General features: G+C 39.1%; 1 long non-coding RNA gene across 1 annotated transcript; it reads left to right on the top strand.

Annotated features, from left to right (window-relative positions):
• Positions 1-4,875: 4,875 nt before the first annotated feature.
• Positions 4,876-7,778, top strand: LOC144320097 (uncharacterized). Its single transcript, XR_013385679.1, has 2 exons — positions 4,876-5,082; positions 7,561-7,778. It is a non-coding gene; the product is annotated as an uncharacterized LOC144320097 (long non-coding RNA).
• Positions 7,779-8,028: the final 250 nt, after the last annotated feature.

An 8,028-nucleotide genomic window follows, 5' to 3' on the forward strand; every position in this document is an offset into this window, starting at 1 on the left:
ATACATTTTTATTTTATTTTTTATTTTTTAAAAATATTTTATTTATTCATGAGAGACAGAGACAGAGAGAGAGAGAGAGAGAGAGGCAGAGACATAGGCAGAAAGAAAAGCAGGCTCCATGCAGGGAGTCCGAGGTGGAACTCGATCCTGGGACTCCAGGATCACGGGGAAGGCGGGCGCCCAACCCCTGAGCCACCCAGGCGTCCCTCAAATATATTTTTAAAACAAAAGTAGAACCACATTATGTATTAAATATAATTTTATGTAAAAAGGAAATAATTTTATTGAGATGACTGTTGATTTTCAAGAACTGTTAAATTCCAAGTTCTAAACAATGATCTTAAAATGATCACCAAAGTGCATTTAAAATTTAATTCAGTTGGGTGTCCCTGGGTGGCACAGTCAATTTAGGGATCAACTCTTGATTTTGGTCTAGGATATGATCTCAGGGTCATGATCTTAGGGTCCTGATCTCAGGGTCCTGAGATGAGCTCCGCCCTGCATTGGTCTACATGTCCAGTGAGGAGTTGGTTTAGGGTTGTCTCTCCCTCATGGTTCGCACATGCTCTCTCTTTCTCTTCTTCTTAAATAAATAAATAAACCTTAAAAAAAAAAAAAGAAAAAAAGGTTAATTCAGTCAGAAAAATAAAATTTTGGAAAAACAGCATCTACCGAGTGTTAAAAATATATAGCTCTAAATAGTGATAGTATTTCTAGTTTCAAAGCTATTATTTGGGTTATTTTTTAAGATTATTTATTTATTTACTTATTGAGAGAGCAAGCACAAGCAGGGGAAGGCAATAGAGGGAGAAGAAGAGAGAGAACCCCAAATAGACTCCATGATGCCCAATGTGGGCCTGATGCCCTGACTCTGAGACCATGACCCCAGTTGAAATCTAGTCAGCCACTCAACCCGCTGAGCCACCCAGGTGCCTTCAACATTTTATTTAAAGACAAAGTATAGGACTCTAACCCCAGCTTGTGTTTAAAAAAGAAAAAGCACTAATAAATAAGGTGTATTTCATCTCATAATTTTTAAGATACTGTGAATTCCATGTAGTAAAATTATGGTTCAACTCTTTCATATTCACAGGGCTATAGAGAACACTCTTCCAATGTTGTTATGCTCCAAATAATCCAAGGCCTATTCACAAGCTGACTCTGATTCAGAGATCTGGGCCTGCTCCTAAATTCTACATTTCTAACCAGCTCCCAGAAAAAGCTACAGCTCCTCTGCAGGCCAATCAATTTTTGAGCAACAAAGGTTAGAACAGAGGGAAGACCCAAACAACAATAAACTTTGCATAGTCTCTATTCTTTAACTTTTTTTTAATTATAAAAGAAATACATGTTTATGATATGGAATTTCTGTAGTGTAAACATATATAATCCCCTTAATGACTACTATCCTTCAGAGAATGGAAAATAATATATATATATTTTTTGGAAAATAATATTAACTAATATTTATTTGTGTGTTTATATGTGTGTTTATTGAGCTCTAAGTTATTTAAATGAGCCTTCAGGCATAGGCTCAGGCAACCACATGAGAGAAATGCTATTACTCTCCTCATTTTACAGATAAAGGAATGGAAGTATAGAGGGATTAGCTTAGTCATCTTCGCAGCTAGAAGATGCCAGAGGTAGGATTCAAACTGACCATTCTGACTCCAGACCCTTCAGTCTGAACCACAGGGCAACCTGCCTCGTCTCTTAATTTTGTTCTGTGTACACGCTAACAATGAATTATAATAATAATTTTTTAAAAATGTGAAATTTTTCTGTGCATATTATTTATTTATTTATTTTGCATGCAAGTAGTTTATTTGGGGAAGAGTTCCAGGAAACTGGAGTGGGAGTTTCTTCTATGAATGAAATAAAGAAGGAGACAAAACCAATGCAATGGTGAGTTAGTGAGCTGGTTCCCATTCTGGGCACCTGGGGCTTAATCCCCCTGGAGACCCTCTACAGAACTGGAGTATGTACCAGAGAGGCCCCCAGACAATGAGAAAGGAATAACCAATGGGGCCCAGAGGAGGCGCTATCTAGTTGCACCTGTACACAGCTGGTGGTGTACAGTAAATTTTTAAGTTTTTAAAGTTTTTAAAATTTAAAATAATTTTCATGCACATAATCAAAGATTTAAATTGAAATTAGTCTATGGATTAAAAAGCAAGTCTCTGACTTCTAGTAACTCAGTCCTCCTTCCGGGGCAATTTCTGTATGTACTTTCCTATATATCTTTTCAGAGGTATGCCTTGTATATGCAAAGTAATCCTTCATTTTCCCCCTTTCCTTAACTCGACTACTGGACTGTGCCTTTACAAATTTCTATCTAACCACCTTGATAATTATTTACATTTATGTTTAAAACTCTGTCTTCTTTGGAAGGACCACAGTATTTTATTTATGTCTGTACCATAATTTACTTAACCACTCACTGATAATACTGATACTTCCAATATTTTTTTTAAGTCAAGATGATTGAGGTAATACATACAATAGATCTCACCCTTCTATGTGTACAACACTGAGAATTTTGGTGGATGTATAAAATTCCACCACTCCAGAAGCTCCCTACTGCACCTTTTGTAGACAATCCCCAGCATTTATTGACAGTCCACTGATTTATAGACATTTATAGACAACCACTGATCTGTTTTGTTTCTGTATTTTACCTTTTCCAAAATGTCACTAAATGGAATCATATAGGATGTAGACTTTTGGGTCTGATTTCTTTCACTGAGCCCAACGCAATTGAGATTTGTCTGTGTGTACATCAATGATTTGTTCTTTTTATTACCGAGTTATATCCCATTGTATGGATATACCAGAGTTTGTTTATCCATTCACCAGTCATAAGATGTTGGGTTGTTTCCAGTTTGGGGCAATGATGGATAAATCTGCCATTATTGCATGCTGGCTTTTATGTTGACATAAGTTTTTATTTCTCTTCAGTAAATACCTAAAAGTGGGATTACTGGGTTCTATGGTAACTTTAAGTTTGACTCAGGGAGCAGTTGAACCTCTTGTCCAAAGTAACTCTTCCACTTTGCTTCCTCACCAGGAATTATGCATGCTCACCAGCATTTCATATTGTCAGCTGTTTTTATCTTAGCCATTTTGATAGAGGTGTATGGTTCGTCTACTATAAATAGTGCTATAATGAATATCCTTATACACATATCCTTTGTAATTAGTGTGATTATCTTTAAGATACATTCTTAGAACCAGAACTGTTGGGCTAAAGGGTGTGAAAGATTTATCCAATAGTGTCATACAACCTTCTGAGAGAGTGGAGCCAACTAGGCATGGCAGTGCCTGTCTCCCCTCATCCTCATCAACACAGTGTGTTATTCATTCTTACTACACATTTTTAAGTGAAATTTTACTTTAGATGATTGCTCTGCACATATCTACCTCATCTGTTGTTGGTGGGGACTTAATGTAAAGCTTTTAGAGCGGTACTTGCTGTGCAGAGGGTGGCAGAGGATGTTGTATGATTGTCATTGCCATTCAATTAAACACATTATTTTTTTTAAGATTTTATTTATTTATTCATGACAGAGAGAGAGAGAAAGAGAGGCAGAGGGAGAAGCAGGCTCTGTGCAGGGAGCCCGATGTAGGACTCGATCCCCAGGCTCCAGGATCACGCCATGATGGGCTGAAGGCGGCGCTAAACCGCTGAGTCATGGGGGCTGCCCTAAACACATTATTGTTTGCCTTGCTCTCTGAGTTCTTTGTATATGCAGGGGTGCTTTTCTGTGAAGATCTCAAACATTCCATTTATGCTGGCCAGGAATTCAGAGGCTGTGTTGTTGTTATTTAATTAGTTAACTTTATTTTTTAGAGCAGTTTTAGGTTCATTGCAAAACTGAGTGAAAAGTACAGGTGTTCCCATATACCCCTTCCCTCCCCTCCCATAACCCTTTATATGATCAATATCCTCCACTGGAGTGGTACATTTCTTATGATTGATGAGCCTATGTTGATACATCATTATCACCCAGAGTTACATTAGGGTTCACTCTTGATGTACATTTTATAGGTTTTGGCAAATGCATAATGACATTATGTACCATTGCAGTGCCATATAAAATAGTTTCATTGCTTTAAAGAATCCTCTATGTTCTGCTTATTTATCCCTCCCTTCCCCCAACCCCTGCCAACCACTGATCTTTTTTACTTTCTCCACAGCTTTGCCTTTTCCAGAATGTCATAGAGTTGGTATCATATAATATGTAGCCTTTTCCGATTGGCTTCTTCCACTTAAATGCATATTATACATTTCCTCTGTGTCTTTTCCAGGCTTGATATCCGACTTCTTTTTAGCACTGAATAATATTCCATTGTACCATTTATTGATCCATTTACCTGTTAAAGAACATCTTAGTTGCTTCCAAGTTTCAGCAATTACGAATAAAGCTGCTATAAACATCCATGTGCAGATTTCTGTGTGGACATAAGTTTTCAGTTCATTTGGGTAAATACCAAGGAATGCAATTGCTGGATCTTATGGTAAGAATATGTTTAGTTTTGTAAGAAACTGCCAAACTGTCTCCTAAAGTAGTTGTACTATTTTTTTTCATTCCCACTAGCTTTCTGTTCCTGTTGCTCCATATCCTAGCCAGCATTTGGTGCTGTCAGTGCTTTGGATTTTGGCCATCCTAATAGATGTGTAGTTGTGAGATAATAGAAAATATATATATTGGCCTCAGTCCCTGGTTCCTAGCACAGAGCTTTGAAACCCTTGAATTTCCTAAGTGATAAGAGCATAGGAACATCTTTCGTTCTAATATTCGGTCTTTAACCCCCATTCCCGATACAAGCATTCTAAATTCCTTGGCATTTCCTAGGTGATAGGAGTGTCTTTTGCAATAATGAGGCAACTCTTGGTGGGCTTCTGGAAGGGGGCTGGTCACCAGAAAGACGAGGCCATTATTAGAAGCTTGTGATTTTCAGCTCTACGCCCCATTCTCCAGAGAGGAGAGAAAGGCTGGAAATGGAGTTAATGATCAATCATGCCTATTTGAGGAAGCCTCCACAAAAATCCCAAAAGTATATTGTTCAAAAAGCTTCCAGGTTGGTGAATACCCGGAGGTGTGGGGAGAGCAGTGTCCAGAGAGGATACAGACATTCCACTCCACTTTCTACATACCTTGCCCTACCTATGTATCTCTTCTGCCTGGGTGCTCATCTGTATCCTTTATTATATCCTCTTATAATAAGCTGGAAAGCAGTAAGTAAACTGTTCTCCAGAACTCTGAGAGCCACTCTAATGACCTAATTGAACCCAAAGAGGGAGTGGTGAGGTGCACGGGGTGGCACAGTTTAGTTAAGTGTCCAGCTCTTGGTTTCAGCTCGGGTTGTGATCTCAGGGTCCTGAGATTGCGCCCCGGGTCAGGCTTTGTGTTCAGCAGGGAGTCTGCTTGAATTTCTCTCTCCCTCTGCCTTACCCTCCTCACTCTCTCTCATTCTCCCTCTAAAATAAAATTTTTAAATCTTAAAAAAAAAAAAATGGGAGTAGTGAGAACCTTCAATCGATAGCCAAAGGGTCAGAAGCACAGGTGACAACTTGGACTTGCGATTGCCATCTAAAATAGAGGGGCAGCAGTCTTGTGGGATCTGGTGCTATCTCTAGGGAGATAGTGTCAGAATCGAGTTAAATTGCAGGATTTCCAGCTGGTATCACAGAGAATTGTTTGGTTGGGGAACCACCTTTCCCTCAACACATGGTGTCAGTGTTGTGAGTGTGGCAGTAGTCTGGGAGTAAAACAGACACATGGGAAGAGAGTTGAGTTTCTCCTACACAGTAGTGATATCTCATTGTTTTAATTTACATTTCTCTGATGACATGATGTGAAGCTTCTTTCCATAGACTTACTTTCATTGTTATATCTTCTTTGGTAGAGTGTCTGTTAAGGTCTTTGGCCCATTATTTATTTTACTTATTTTTTTTAAAATTGTTTATTTATTTATTTGAGAGAGACAGAGAGAGAGCATGTGTGTGAGCAGGGGGAAGGGAAGACGAAGAGGGAGAGAGAGAGAATCTTAAGCAGACTCCCCACCAAGTGTAGAACCCAACACAGGGTTCAATTCCACAACTCCCAAGATCCTGACCTGAGCCAAAACTAACAGTCAGACCCTCAACCAACTGTGCCACCCAGGCGCCCCTGGCCCATTTTAAAAAATCAGGCTGTTTGTTTTCTTATTGTTGAGTTTTAAGAATTTTTTTGTATATTTCAGAGAATAGCCCTTTATTGGATGTATCTTTTGCAAATATTTTCTCCCAGTCTATGGCTAGTCTTCTCATCTTCCTCTTTTATTTTCAACTTGTCCTTTCTCACTTAACAGTGCATCATCTACTTGATTATTTTTCATATCAGGTTCCCTTCTGAGAGTGTTGCTTGCTTGGCACGTATACTCATAGGCTGGCACTCTTGGGTTCAGATTACTCTATTTTTATAAAAGATTTTATTTGTTTATTCATAAGAGACACAGAGAAAGAGAGAGAGAGGCAGAGACACAGGTGGAAGGAGAAGCAGGCTCCATGCAGGGAGCCCGACGTGGGACTGTATCCCGGGTCTCCAGGATCACGCCCTGGGCTGAAGGCGGGCTAAATCGCTGGGCCACCGGGGCTGCCCTACTCTATTTTTAAAAAATATTTTATTTATTTATTTGAGAGATAGAGAGAATGAGCAGGAGGGAGGGAGAGAGGGAGAGGGGAAGCAGACGCCCTTTTAAGCAGGGAGCCTGACGTGGGACTTGATCCTAGAACGCTGGGATCATGACCTGAGCCAAAGGCAGATGCTTAACATCTGAGCCACCCAAGTGCCCCTTAGGTTACTCTTTTTAATAATACTTGTAGACATTCTTTACTTAGGGCTGTGAAAGACAAGAGAAAGATTAGTTGAGATAATTGAATCCATATTATGGAATAACCCATGTACAGATACAGCTTAGTATAACTATTCAGTATGTATAGAGTTATAATAATTTACAGATAGAATTAAATATGACTCTAATTTTTCTACTTTCTGCATAGTACTTATTTCTACCGCACACATTATGTTTTTGCTCATTTATATAGCTCCTTATAATCTTAGCTCTTCCAATGAAATATAAGTGCTAATATTACAGGAAGCTGTTCTGTTCACCACTGTGAGCCTAAAACAGCATCTGGCACATAGTAGGCTGTGTGTTCATATGTAATGGATACATTTATGAATAAATTACTCTGGGGTCCTGTATCCTTCAGATATTGGTGAGACCTTAAAGCAGCTGTGGCTAACGGAAATGTGTCTGCCTTGATTCTGAGCCATTCCTTTGTCTGTTTGTCTTCAGATCTGCCTATACCTGTCTTTAGATCTATCCTGCATCCAGTGATGATCACATCACTTTCTATTGTTGGAGCAGAAGCCCTCATTGCAGGGAATCCTTTGTTCCCATGTCTGAAATTGCTCAGAGAGCAGATTTAAAGGACAAAGTATCAAAGAATGGTATTTTTAAGGCTCTTGTTATAACATATGTGACTCTAATTCTGCAAAATCCTTGCTTCAGCTGCCAGGAAATGCCCTTGAATGCTGGCAACCATCAATTGCCTTCTGCAGGGGCTGTGGCAACTGGAAGCATTTCAGCAGAAGAGCACAACATTCAGTCCTGGGATGCCTAGAAAATTCCCCGTCTGACTCTCTCTGCTCAAGAGACTTCCTTTCCATTATCACCTTGGCTATCTCGATCATAGCTGGCTGAATGAAGAATAAAATACAGTAACTTTACTAGGGTTGTTATTTATCTATGCCAGGCATACATATGGTGTATTATGCATGGGAGAAGGTACTCATTACATGCTAATAGATTAAGTCTCATTAATATTTAGGGTTGATAATTAGGAAATGTGTACCTAAAAAATCACATTACACCAAAGGAAGTATATAAATAGTCAATACACATATGAAAAGATGATCAACATCAGTAATCTTTAGGAAAACACAAATCAAAACTACAAGGAGAGGGACACCTGGGTGG

The sequence above is a fragment of the Canis aureus genome, chromosome 9 (assembly GCF_053574225.1).
Source record: "Canis aureus isolate CA01 chromosome 9, VMU_Caureus_v.1.0, whole genome shotgun sequence".
NCBI lineage: Eukaryota > Metazoa > Chordata > Mammalia > Carnivora > Canidae > Canis > Canis aureus.